Raw genomic sequence first — 13,758 nt, forward strand, 5'->3', positions numbered from 1 at the left:
ACATAAACTAAGTGTGCATCCCTCTGCCATGTATCCCAAAATATCCAACCACGGAATTCACACCAACCAACAAGCATGGTGATTTTTTTTTCTTTTTGGTATTTTAATGGTGAAATATGTTACTGTGCTAGCAAACATACCCATGCCATCTGTCGGGTGAGAGGAAGGCAGTTTCTAAGAACAATTAAGTTTAGTTCGGGGTGTTCAGCTAGAGAGAGCCACAGTCCACCCAGTTGTGAAAAGAAAGAAATGGGGTTCACTCCATTCTCTGCCTTTCCCTCTCTCTCCTCCTCCCCTCTAACTTCTTGCTACCCTCTCTCTCTCATCTCCATCTCCTCACTCCCTTTCACATTTCTCTCCTTTTCTCCACTCCTGTTTGGCCCTGACCATCCTTCTATCTTGTTAGGCCCTGACCATCCTTCTATCTTGTTAGGGGATTAGCAAATACAGCCCGGCAGCCACATCTCCTCAGAAGGGCTGGCTAGGTGATCTGCTGAGATTATTGGGAGCCGAGTGCTCCCTGGAGAAAGAAGCAAATGAAAACGAAAGCAAAAAGAGGCCACTCAAAAAAGGTCTTTTTTGGGGGCGGGGGTAAGGGAGTGTCATATTCTGGTAGCAAAACGGGTTGTTCAAAATGAGGTTTAGATGGAACCGCATTCTAAACGCGCTAACACGACAGGGCGGCTTTGGTGAGCGCTTCTCGTGTAGGATGAACTTGTTCCCCTAAGAACTGACAACCTGGAAAGGTCGTAGTCATGGAGCGAAGGCCTTTAGCAACAGTTACATCAGGTCTTTGCAGAGACTAGTCAGCACCGTGTGCTTGGGAGCAGGTCTGATTCCAGGTGGGCCCCGTGGAGGTCACGGAGAAAGCTGGCCCGGGTCGGAGTCTTCCCAGGGCCCGGGTCTAAAAGGGGGTGCTAGCGAAGGTCCCGCATTCAATCGATATTCCGTGCCAAGGGCTGCTCAGTGCAGTGGACCGGTGGCTAATAAACTTGTCCTTCTACATAAGCCACCGTATTATGCGACTGTGTCTGGGCCAGGAACCAAGGCGTGCTATGATTTCAGAGCCTGGGTCCTTGTCACCTGGGGAAGGGACACGCTCCGGTGACGTAAGAAAGCGGATAAATCAACCATCACCGAGACCTGCAGACTCCGAAATTAAAGGAGAAAATATGCGTGCAGTTGGTTCAATTGGCACCCATTAAAGCTAATAACTAATCATCCTCGAAAGTTTCTAGCTCAGAATGATCAAATCTGCAAAGAAAACAACATCCGTCCACTTTTACACTCCAGTGGAAGAGGTGGTCCCTCGCGGCGGGGTGGCACAGTCTCGCCATCTGGAGAATAAATCGAGTGTGAAGTACAGTATAGTTTGGGACCAAGCTCCGTGGCGGCAGCTCAGCAGTCAGTTCATTAGTTCCAAACTTCCAGGGATTAGAGCCACATCAATTCTACTGTCGGATAGGAAGAGACAGACCGGATTCAGATTCAAGGAGGATTGTGACAACCAGGAGGGGCCCCTTGGGCTTATTTATAAAACTACAAAGTATAAACAGACCCAAATAAGTGCCTTAAATAATAGCATTATCACAGTTTCATAACATCTGAATTAACACCTTTCCCTTCATCTCCCCCCCCCCCCCACACACACACAAACGCACACACTGAAACCTTGCATGTTAATGTATAGTCATTTTCCGAAGAAATCGCAAAGACTACCCGGATGCAACAGGAGCAGTGAGGAAGAAAGCTGTGCAGCCGGACTGAGATTTGGTAATTAAGAAATACCAAAGACTTTCTAGACTCCAGGGAGATGCATAACATTTGTGATTTTTAAAAATGTGTAATTAATATTTTCATCCTGCAAAAGGCACGCTGCCACGCTGCATATCCAAAATGATATGTGAATCCGAAATGATAGTGAATTCTATCTTTTCTGCATCGGTCCAGCTCATGTCATTTCCATTTTATCTAATTCCTAAAATGATGTCACAGGCATGGAGTGGAACGAATTTTTGGCAGAAGGGCTGGATATCAGAATCAATATGAATTTTTTTTTGAAAAATGTGAGAATGTTTGAAATAAATTCTGAGTGAATCGTTCCATTTAAGGTCTCCTTTATATACCTTCTTTTTATACATTCATATTAAAAAACAGAAGTGCTTATAACATAAAACATGTCATAACTAAGTAATTTATATTTCTGTATTTTTCTTATAAATGTATAAAATTTATTATAATCACAGAGACTTGTAGTGACTCCTTGAAAACTAAAGGCAAATAAATTCTCATTAATTATTATAACCTGCTAGTGTTTCTTTAGGCAAGATGATAGTGCTGTGTTTTTGTGTTTTTGTTTGTTTTTTTAAAAAATATATTTTATTGATTTTTTATAGAGAGGAAGGGAGAGGGATAGAGTTAGAAACATCGATGAGAGAGAAACATCGATCAGCTGCCTCCTGCATACTCCCTACTGGGTATGTGCCCGCAACCAAGGTACATGCCCTTGGCCGGAACCGAACCCAGGACCCTTGAGTCCGCAGGCTGACGCTCTATCCACTGAGCCAAACCGGTTAGGGCAGTGCTGTGTGTTTTATCCCACTGAATTTTTCACATGAAAAACAAATCTTAGGTTGCCTGTTTTTGAAAACAGAAAATCTACAACACTATTGAACATACCATGAGTTAACTGGTTTGAAATTTCATTCATTAGTACACTGCAGGCACAGTCAACAAAAGAAAAAAATAAATAAATTGGACTTTATGAAACATTAAAAATTTAAAAAATTTATAAAAGGCAACCCACAGAATGGGAGAAAATATTTGCAAATCATATATCTCATAAATAATTAATATCTAGTACATATACATAACTCCTAAAAGTCAACAATAAAAAAACCAATATAATTAAGAATTGGGCAAAGGACTTGAATACGTAAATATTTCTTAAAATAAGATAGATATACAAATGGCCAGTACCCACATGAAAAGATGCTCAATATCACTGATCATTAGGGAGACAAAAATCCAAACTACAATGAGATACCACCACACCCATCAGGATGGCTACTATTAAAAAAACAACAATCACAGAAACAGAAAATAACAAGGGTTGGTGAGGATGTAGAGAAACTGGAACTCTTGTGCTCTATTGGTGGAAATGTAAAATGGTACAAGCCACTATAGAAAATAAGATGGTGGTTCCTCAAAAACTTAAAAATAGAATTACCATATCATCCAGCAGTTTCACTTTTGGATATATAACCAAAAGAATTAAAGACAGGGTCTCAAAAGGATTTGTACACCCATGTTTATAGCAGCATTATTCACAGCGACTAAAATGTGGAAGAAACCAAAGTATCCATTCATAGAAAAATGGATAAGCAAAATGTATTTTATTTTATAATTGGAATATTATTCAGCTTTATAAAGGAAGGAAATTCTGACACATGCTACAACATGGATAAACATTCCAGGCATTATGCTAAGTGAAATAAGCCAGTCACAGAAAGACAAATACTATATGATTCCACTTATATGAGGTACTTAGTCGAAATCATAAAGACAGAAAGTAATTATTCAAGAACCAAGATGGCGGCATAGGTTAACGCCGGAGTTTGCTGCTTTGAACAACTACTTCAAAAGTGAAACCAAAAAACGGAAGGGACATCACCCAGAACCACAGGAACGCTGGCTGAGTGGAAGTCCTACAACTAGGAGGAAAGAGAAACGCATACGGACACTCAGAGGAGGCGCAGTGCTGAAGTCAAATTCTGAGGTGCGGAGTGCGCGGAGCGGGCTGGCGGCGGAGGGCGCAGTTGGCATTTTCAATCGGGAGGGAGTCGCAGACTCTGAGCTCCAGATCCGGGCGAGTCTTTAGGGACCCAGACTCAAACGGGAGAAGCGGGACTGTCTGGCTTCAGTCAGAGTGAGTGCAGCTTTCTCTCCGAGCTTTGCAGCGGGTGCTGGGACTCAGAGAGGCAGAGCCCCTGGGGACAGGACTGAGAGCCGCCATAACTGCTCTCTCCGGCCCACCCTGTTGATCCTGTTCGACCAGCCCCGCCCAAGCCCTGCACACAGGCATTTGCCGGATAGCCTCAGGCAAAGGCTAGATTAGCACCTCCCTAGAGGACAGAAGTTCTCTCACTGCTGACACAGCTGATTCTCATAGCCACTTGGCCTGGAGGTCAAACCCTCCCTGGAATTAGCTACAACAATCAAGATTTAACTATAAGACTGAGAACAAAGACCACTAGGGGGTGCACCAAGGAAGCATAACAAAATGCGGAGACAAAGAAACAGGACAAAATTGTCAATGGAAGATATAGAGTTCAGAACCACACTTTTAAGGTCTCTCAAGAACTGTTTAGAAGCCGCCGATAAACTTAATGAGATCTACAAGAAAACAAATGAGACCCTCGATCTTATATTGGGGAACCAACTAGAAATTAAGCATACACGGACTGAAATAACGAATACTATACAGACTCCCGACAGCAGACCAGAGGAGCGCAAGAATCAAGTCAATGATTTGAAATGCGAGGAAGCAAAAAACACCCAACCGGAAAAGCAAAATGAAAAAAGAATCCAAAAATGCGAGGATAGTGTAAGGAGCCTCTGGGACAGCTTCAAGCGTACCAACATCAGAATTATAGGGGTGCCAGAAGATGAGAGAGAGCAAGATATTGAAAACCTATTTGAAGAAATAATGACAGAAAACTTCCCCCACCTGGTGAAAGAAATGGACTTACAGGTCCAAGAAGCGCGGAGAATCCCAAACAAAAGGAATCCAAAGAGGACCACACCAAGACACATCATAATTAAAATGCCAAGAGCAAAAGATAAAGAGAGAATCTTAAAAACAGCAAGAGAAAGAAACTCAGTTACCTACAAGGGAATACCCATACGACTGTCAGCTGATTTCTCAACAGAAACTTTGCAGGCCAGAAGGGAGTGGCAAGAAATATTCAAAGTGATGAATACCAAGAACCTACAACCAAGATTACTTTATCCAGCAAAGCTATCATTCAGAATTGAAGGTCAGATAAAGAGCTTCACAGATAAGGAAAAGCTAAAGGAGTTCATCACCACCAAACCAGGATTATATGAAATGCTGAAAGGTATCCTTTAAGAAGAGGAAGAGGAAGAAAAAGGTAAAGATACAAATTATGAACAACAAATATGCATCTATCAACAAGTGAATCTAAGAATCAAGTGAATAAATAATCTGATGTACAGAATGAACTGGTGATTATAATAGAACCAGGGACATAGAAAGGGAATGGACTGACTATTCCTGGGGGGGAAAGGGGTGTGGGAGATGCGGGAAGAGACTGGACAAAAATCGTGCACCTATGGATGAGGACAGTGGGTGGGGAGTGAGGGCGGAGGGTGGGGCGGGAACTGGGAGGAGGGGAGTTATGGGGGGGAAAAAAAGAGGAACAAATGTAATAATCTGAACAATAAAGATTTAATTAAAAAAATAAAATAAAATAAAATAAAATACCGTTAAAAAAAAAAAAAAAAAAGACAGAAAGTAGAATGGTGATTGCCAGGGGCTGGGGGGTGGGGAAAGAATAGGGAGTTATTGTTTAACTGGAGGCCCAGTGCACGAATTCGTGCACTGGTGGGGTCCCTTGGCCTGGCCTGCAGGGATCGGGCTGAAACTGGCTCCCTGACATCCCCCAAGGGGTCCCGGATTGCGAAAGGGTGGTTCTTGGGTGACGCACCCTGGAATCGGGCTCCCTCCTCTCTGGTTCCGGGTGCATGACCCAAGAATCGCCACTGCCAAGTGACCACAGCTTGGCAGCTCCTGCATTGAGCGTCTGCCCCCTGGTGGTCAGTGCGCATCATAGCTACTGGCTGGTCAGCGCTCACTTAGGCTTTTATATATATATATACTAGAGGTCCGGTGCACGAATTCGTGCATGGGTGGGATGCAGCCAGCCCACCTCGATCAGGGTGGGGGGGCTGGTTGGGGGCGGGGCTTGCCAGAGGGAGAGGCTGTGGGCAGTTGGCTGGCTGCCCCTGCCCCCTGGTTGAACTCCCTGTTGAACTCCCGGTCAAGGGGACAATTTGCATATTAGCCTTTTATTATATAGGATAGACTAGAGGCCCGGTGCACAGATTTGTGCACTGATGAGGTCCCTTGGCCTGGCCTGTGCCCTCTCGCAATCTGGGACCCCTCAGGGGATGCTGGAGAGTCGGTTTCGGCCCAATTCCCACAGGCCAGGCTGATGGACCCCGCCAGTGCATGAATACTAGGGCTCTAGCATGCATATAAGATCTTTGGTTAATCTCTTCCTGCCTTCCCCCCTTCCCTCTGAGATTCATCAGTCTATTCCATATTTCCATGCTTGTGGTTTCCGCTCCTGCGTTGAGCATCTGCCCCCTGGTGGGCAGTTAGGGTCATAGCTACCGACTGGTCGGCCAGTCGCTTAGGCTTTTATATATGTAGATGGGTATAGTGTTTCAGTTTTACAAGATGAAAAGAGTTATGGAGATAGATAGTGGTGATGGTTGCACAGCAATATGGGCGTATTTAATAACCACTGAACAACGTACTTAAAAATGGTTAAGATGGTAACTTTTGTTATATGTATTTTACAACAATTAAAACAGGTGAAAAATGCACTTATTGATTCATCTCACAAATTATTACATTCCATGTAGTATTACATGATTACTTTAAAAACATAGATTTTGGTAGAGCAAAGTTTCTATTGTGTTAATTATGAAAGATACATTAATACGTAAGTTTATAGTAAAATGCCCAATCAGTTTTCATTAAAAAAAACTAAGAAGGCACAGGATATATATGGATGGGTGGCTCAAATATGTAATTGCCTTTTCTGCCCCTCAGATATTTAATGAAAAAGAAAAATTTCTACCAAAAAACCCACTAAAATATAATAAATCTATAAAAAATCATTTTGAAGGTCTATGAGCAATTAAAATGTTTTTAAAAGACATTAAAACAATGGCTTTAACTTGTTAGGTCTATACTTTTGAAAAATTTAATAGAATGCACACTTAAAATTTGTGCATTTCATTGTATATAAATTTTACCTCAAAGGACAGAGAATGGTGAACAAATGTTGGACTCTTGTCAATGATAAGCACACAGTGTATTTAAGGGGAAATGTACTGCTTCTTTCACAACTTACTTTGAATGAACTTAAAAAGGAAATGAATACACTTGAAACAAATATAAAATGCTATTGAATATCAACTGTAATTTTTAAAAAAGTAAGTGAATTGATGGATGAGTAGAGGTACAGATACATGGAGATATATATATATATATATCCACCCCCCCCCCCCCACGTTCAAAGGCTGTTAAATCGCGTTGTTTACCCATATCTTCAGAAAAAAAATAACTTCTACTGTCGTGCTAAACAACTTGCTTCCCTATTTATAATGGTCTGGCCCTCTAGCAACTTCAGCTTGAAATTATAGCTAATTTGCCTACAAACGTCAGGTGGTCATAATAATCTGGCCACTCAGTGTATATTAAAGCAGGCAGAGTCAAACATTAATGGAGCGTATAGGAGGTGAGTATATGGGTATTCCCTGTTCAATCTTTCAACTTCTGATGTTTGAAAATTTTGCAATAAAACACGGGAAATTTAAAAAAAATCTGTCTAAAATATTGATACATAATTTCTAGAGCTGATTGATGAGTAATAAGTAGATGGGGGCTCTTTACACTATTCTCTTTACATTCGCATATATTTGAATATTTCCAATACAAGTTTTTATCAGGTAGTGCCTTTTGATATATAAAAATACATAGTATATAAAAATTAGATAAACTTAAAGCATTAATCCTAGTCAAGATATTTACAAAAATAATGATGACTCACTTAAAAGATAATAAAAAATTTCTTAGATTGCCTTTTCCACAGTGAAACTGACTAAAATGTATGCACTTACAAAATGTAAAAACCATGGTGAAAATTTTTAAAATTGTATGAATCATAATTATTTGAATGAGATATCTGTAACAAAATATAACTTCTGATTTGGTAAAAAAAAAAAAATGTTAAAAATTGGTTAATGATTTGAACTTCATTTTACTTGTTATTTGTGGGAAATAATTTTGGGGGAGATTATTTTTAGGCTTGTGATCTTTTTCTAATAGCTTCATTGAAATAAAATTCAAATGGCATAATGCACCTATTGAAAGTGTAAAATTCAATGGCTGTTTGTGTATTCACAGAGTTGAGCAACCACTGCCACATACAATTTTAAAATATTTGTGTCATCCCAAATAGAAACCCTATACTCTTTAGCAGTCACTCCCATTTCCCTCTGCTCTGGGTAGCCACTAATCTACTTTGTGTCTCTACAGATTTGCTTATTTTGGACATTTCATAGGCACGAAATGCAATATGTGATCTTTTGTGACTGGTTTCTTTTACTGAGTACAATGTTTCAAGGTTCGTCATGTCGTAACATGTATCAGTTATTTCCTCCCTTTTTTATTGTGAAATAATATTCCACTGTATGGATATACCACTTTTGCTTGTCTATTATCAGTTAATGGACATATGGTTTGTTTCCATTTTTGGCTATCAGGAAAAATGCTGCTATGAACGAGCATGTACAAGTTCTTGTGTGGACATCTGTTTTCATTTCTCTTGGACACATACCTAGGAGAAACTGGAATTGCTGGGTTATATGGTAACTCTTTAATTTTTTGAGGAACTGTTAACAAAGTGGCTGTGCCAATTTTCATTTCTACCAGCAGTGCATGCGGGTTCCAATTGCTCTACAGCCTCACCGACATGTGTTACGATCTTTTTGACTATAGTCATCCTAGTGGGTGTGAAGTGTCTCTCACTGTGCTCACTATGGGTTTTATTTCCCTGATGACTAATGATGTTGAGTCTCTTTTCATGTGTCATTTTTATATATCTTCTTTGGAAAAATTTCTATGTAAAAAACATTGTGATGAAATACATATAACATATTCCACTGTAACCATTTTTGAGTGTACCTTTTAGTGGTCTTAATTACATTCACAGCATGGTGCAATCATCACCACTATCTAATTTCAAAAGTTTTTCATCACCCCAAACCAAAATTCTATAGCCATTTTTACAAAAATTCCTCATTCCTTCTTACCCCCTACCCCTGGTAGCCTCTAACCTACTTTCTGTATCTATGCATCTATTTCAGGTATTTCATATAAGTAAAATCATACAATATGTTTGTTTGTTTCACTTAAGTGTTTAGGTGTTTTAAGGTCCATTCAAGTTGTAGCATGTATCCAAATTTCATTCCTTTTTATGGTTAATAATATTCATATATATATATATTATATTACATTTTTAAAACCCATTCATCCATTAATGGACCTTTGGCTTGTTTCTACCTTTTAGTTATTGTGAATAATGATGCTATGCATGTCAGCATACAAGTGGCTTTTGGAATCTCTGTTTTCAATTCTTTTGGAAATATATCTAGGAGTAGAGTTGTTGGGCCATATAGTAATTCTATGTTCAACTTTTTGAGGAATTGCTATATTGTTTTCCACAATTCGGTTGCATTATTTTACATTTCCATCAGCAATGTACCACATTTCTAATTTCTTCACATCCTTAATAACCCTTGTTATTTTCTATTTTATTTCTTTGCTTGTTATCAAAGATAATAGCCATCCTCGTGGGTGTGACATGTATGTTATTGTGGTTTTGATTTGCCCTTCTCTAACGACTGATGATGCTGAGCACCTTTTTGTTTGCGTATTGGCCAGCAGTACACCTTCTTTGGAGAAATGTCTAGTCTAGTCCTTTGCCCATTTGAAAGAATTGGGTTGTTTTTTGTTGTTGTTGAGTTAGGAGTGCCTTTTATATATTCTGGATATCAGATATATGGTTTCCAAATATTTCCTCCCATTCTGTAGGTTGTTATTTCACTTTCCTGATGGTGGCCTATGAAGCACTAAAGTTACAATTTTGCTTAAGTCCAATTTATCTATTTTTTTCTTTTGTTGCTTGTGCTTTTGTTATAGGATTCCAGGGCAGGAGGAATAGGGAAACTGAGATAGTAAAGTTTAAAACAGTGTGAGCAATGTGCAGCCAGCTTGTAACTAACAAGCCATTATCTTCCCCAGACAATGGTTAAAAAAAAAATATCCACCTCTCTAAGGAGAGAATGCAGAAAGGGAGGGGGAAAGGAGAAAGAAAAAAAAAAAGGCAGTTTTACTCCCTAAAGAGAAAAGCCAATAGTCTCAAGGCTTGGCAAGACAAGTTGCCAGGTGCTTCTCATGAATTCTGGGAAGGCCACAAGAAAGTAAAAAGAAGGGACCTGGAGAATTAATCTGCACCAAAATACTCAGCAAACAAATTTTGAAGCCTACAGACAGGAGGGTATGTAACGCCTCGGACCCCCACCCAACTCACTCTTCAGATTAGCAGAGAGCCCGTCTGCGCTTCCTAAGCCGGATATATAGGTTTGCTTTTTCAATAAAGGTGCACACTTTAATTGCTTTAATAAGTTGGCTTCTCACAACTCAGTCAAGGTCTCCTGTATAAATTCATTTATATGAGAAGACGAGGCTCCAGGTTGAGAACAGCCCTCTCCCACTGACTCAGGGAGCTGTCTGTAACACCTCTCTGACATCAGTGAGAGGTGCCTCCAACACTTTTGTAACCACTTTTTGAGACCACTGCCTAATCCAAGGTCATGAAGATGGATAGCTACGTTTTTGTTTAAGTGCTCTATTTCTAGTTCTAGCATTTAGGCCCATGTATATTCTGAGTATATATTTTTGAATATGTTGTGAGATAGGGAGGCTTATGATATTTTTATGTTGTGTTTTCAGTCTTTACCATTCAACAAAATACAATGAAAATTCTCTGGGAAGAGAAAACTCAAGTGGGAAGAAGGGGCTTACTTTCAGCCTCTTCACTGGGGTTTGCCAGTCCTTGATTGGCAAGGGGCTGGCGTTTGGATTTCTTGCTGCCATGGCCCTATCTATTACCCTTCCCCCACTCTCCATCTCGTTTCTTTTGCCCTTTCCCTACCTGGTCCTGATGGATTGTCCTCAGCTGCGTGGGACAGGCCTTGTGTTTTGTGAGAACCTTGCCAGGCATCCTCATGGCCTCTAAGGGGCCTCAAATTCAAGTTCACAGAGAAGCGTTGAGCTAGGGCTGAGAAGATGTTCCTCACAGCACAGCTGCCTATACCTTTTACATTTCTTGTTAACTTTGTGAAGTAGCAGTGCGGCTTTGAGGTCCACTTTGTGTGCAACTTTTAAAAAAGTAAAGGCTTGTGGTGACTTTTCCTTTTTTCTTTCTTTTTAAAATATGTTTTTATTCATTTCAGAGAAGAAGGGAGAGGGAGAGATAGAAACACCAATGATGAGAGAGAATCATTGATCAGCTGCCTCCTGCATGATCCCCTGTGCCCTACAATCCAGGCATGTGCCCTGACAGGGAATCAAACCAAGACCTCCTGGTTCAGAGGTCAATGCTTAACCACTGAGACACACTGGCCAGCTGTGTAGGATTTTTTCAATGCCAGTAATAACCGCCATGCTCAGATTTGTCTGTGGAGCTCTGGAGTCTGCAAGTTCATGGTTCTTCCCACTCGTACTATTTTCTTTGTTCTCACTCATTGCTTGTTCTCACAGCCTCAGTGGGGCAATGTTGTAATTTTTGTTTTCTGGCAGGGCAGCAGAGGCACAAGGAGCAGGAGATTTGTTCCTGGGACGTGCTCTCCCGGAGGGCCTACTAGCACGTCCAGGTGCTGGGCAGGATTCAGAGGATCAACGAACAACGCCGTCACTCAGTAGGTGTTTTACGTACTTAAGACCAAACATCAGGTACTTGGAAACATTTCGATAACTGACAGAATTTGTTCTTTTCTTTAAGATTGTGATTCTGAAAAGAAAATTTCCTGACCACCATCCCCAGATTTTGCCTGATGTCCCTGGTCTGGTGCATTTAAAAAATGTTAACCAGTAGGAGAGGAATCAATCAAGTGCAGAATCATCACTACACAGGTGCTGGGGCTGGGAGTGGTGGGGAAAGATATCGAGATCACTTTATATTGCTATATACATCAGTAGAGGAATGTGTCATCTAGTTGTGGTGATGAAAGGCCCACAGAATCGAAAGTGAAATAAATAACAGACAATAAGGCCCCGGGGTTAGAAGTGGGAGGGAGCACTTCAGGCTGAGATGGGGGGCAGGGGAGTTGAAGATTTCAGTAGGTGAGGAGAAGGGTTAGGACCCAGCGGGGGGCCAGAAATGGGCACCGAGCTGAGGCAGGAAGAGAGAGTGAATGCAATGGCAGATGGTCAGGACATATGAGGTTAGCTGGGGAAGGTGCTGGTGCCAGGAAATGGACAGAAAGATGGGAGATTCTAAAGCAGGCAGGGGTGAGCCCACAATTTAGGAACAAAGGGCTCAGGCCCTGTCCACCTGGGGAAGGCAGGGGTGACGGGAGAGGTGGGCCACACACTGCAGTTCATTGGAGAAAGTGCCTTTTTTATTGGCAGGTCTGTCCCTTGCAGTCCCTTGAGCACTAAGTGGAGAAGCTCCTCGCTGCTTGAAACTGCCCTGCCCACGGGCATCCCTGGAGTGCGAAGCACGCGCTGTTATCAGGAGAGGGCTCTAGTCCCAACGCTACTCAACTCTGTCTTTGGAACAGGTGTTTGCACAGGGGTCTCTGAGCCTGGGGGTTCGAAGTGCAGTGCTATGAGAAAGACGTGCAAGTACATGCTGGTCCCCCTCCCTCCCGGGGGCCTTCTAATTGGTCTCCCTCTGCCCTCCCTTCTCACCTGGTGCAAAGCACAGCCCCAAGAAAAGCTGCCCTCTCCCTCGCAACTAGCTATAGTGTGTTGTGCAGCTTCTCTGGGTTAGAGGAGGTAATTAACTGTTTTGGTTTAAAAGCCCCCTGCTGGGTTGCAGTCTGCGTGGGAGAATAAAAATAAACAAGCGCGAAAGGGAACAGTGTCATCAAAGGACTCGGAACCTACCTTTCTTCCTTCTGAGGGTGAAAGCACTGCTGTTGGCCACAGGTGCCACGGATTACCCACGCAGGGCTGTGTCCACTGGCCTTTCATGCTTTTTTTAAACAATAAATCAAGAATGATCGGCTCATAATTTAATGAGGCAGCCTTGCCATGGTTCCAGATCCGCATCACCTGTCCTGGCCGGAGCAGTTTGTGACTTTCTTTAATTCTCAAGCTGGCTTGAGAACATTGCTAGCAATGATCCAAATTTGTCCCCTTAATGTAAATATCAAGAATCAGGTGTGTTTTTTTGTCTGTTTTGTTTTTAAGCCAAAGCCTCTTCACTTCTATGGAGGAAAATATTTGTCTCCCTGGCCATCACCAAATTTTGGAGGCGAGTTGGGCCCCTTCCGTCCGAGGCCACACCCAGGTAGGTTCAGAAGGGGCTGGCGTGCGCGGGGCTCCTGTCTGCGTGCCAATTGCTTCAGCAACACTTCTCCAAGGTGCTGACACAAAGAATCTTGTCTCCGTAAGTAGGAGGCTGTAAAAGCTTACAGAGAGAAGTAGAAATGTCTAGTGCTGAGGCACAGATAGCCTTGCAGTTAAACCGGAGTTTGTGCTGGCTGCAGGGCCAAGCCTTGTCCTCTCATTCTGGAGAGGAGGCTATACTGGGGGCAGGGCAGCGTCGCCCACAGATTTCTTTTATTTATACACACACACACACACACACACACACACACACACATACATACACACACACACAAACATACAGTGGGGCCTTGACTTGCGAG

At 41.9% G+C, this 13,758-nt stretch overlaps 1 protein-coding gene and 1 long non-coding RNA gene across 4 annotated transcripts in view; one reads left to right on the top strand and one right to left on the bottom strand.

The window, feature by feature from the left end:
• Positions 1–13,758, bottom strand: part of CLYBL (citramalyl-CoA lyase) — a 240,574-nt gene that overhangs the window by 49,361 nt on the left and 177,455 nt on the right. The window lies entirely within an intron of this gene.
• Positions 11,694–12,616, top strand: LOC118651506. The gene is made up of 3 exons (XR_004966275.1): positions 11,694–11,799; positions 11,883–12,013; positions 12,512–12,616. It is a non-coding gene; the product is annotated as an uncharacterized LOC118651506 (long non-coding RNA).

The sequence above is a fragment of the Myotis myotis genome, unplaced genomic scaffold (assembly GCF_014108235.1).
Source record: "Myotis myotis isolate mMyoMyo1 unplaced genomic scaffold, mMyoMyo1.p scaffold_m19_p_3, whole genome shotgun sequence".
Taxonomy (NCBI): Eukaryota; Metazoa; Chordata; class Mammalia; order Chiroptera; family Vespertilionidae; genus Myotis; species Myotis myotis.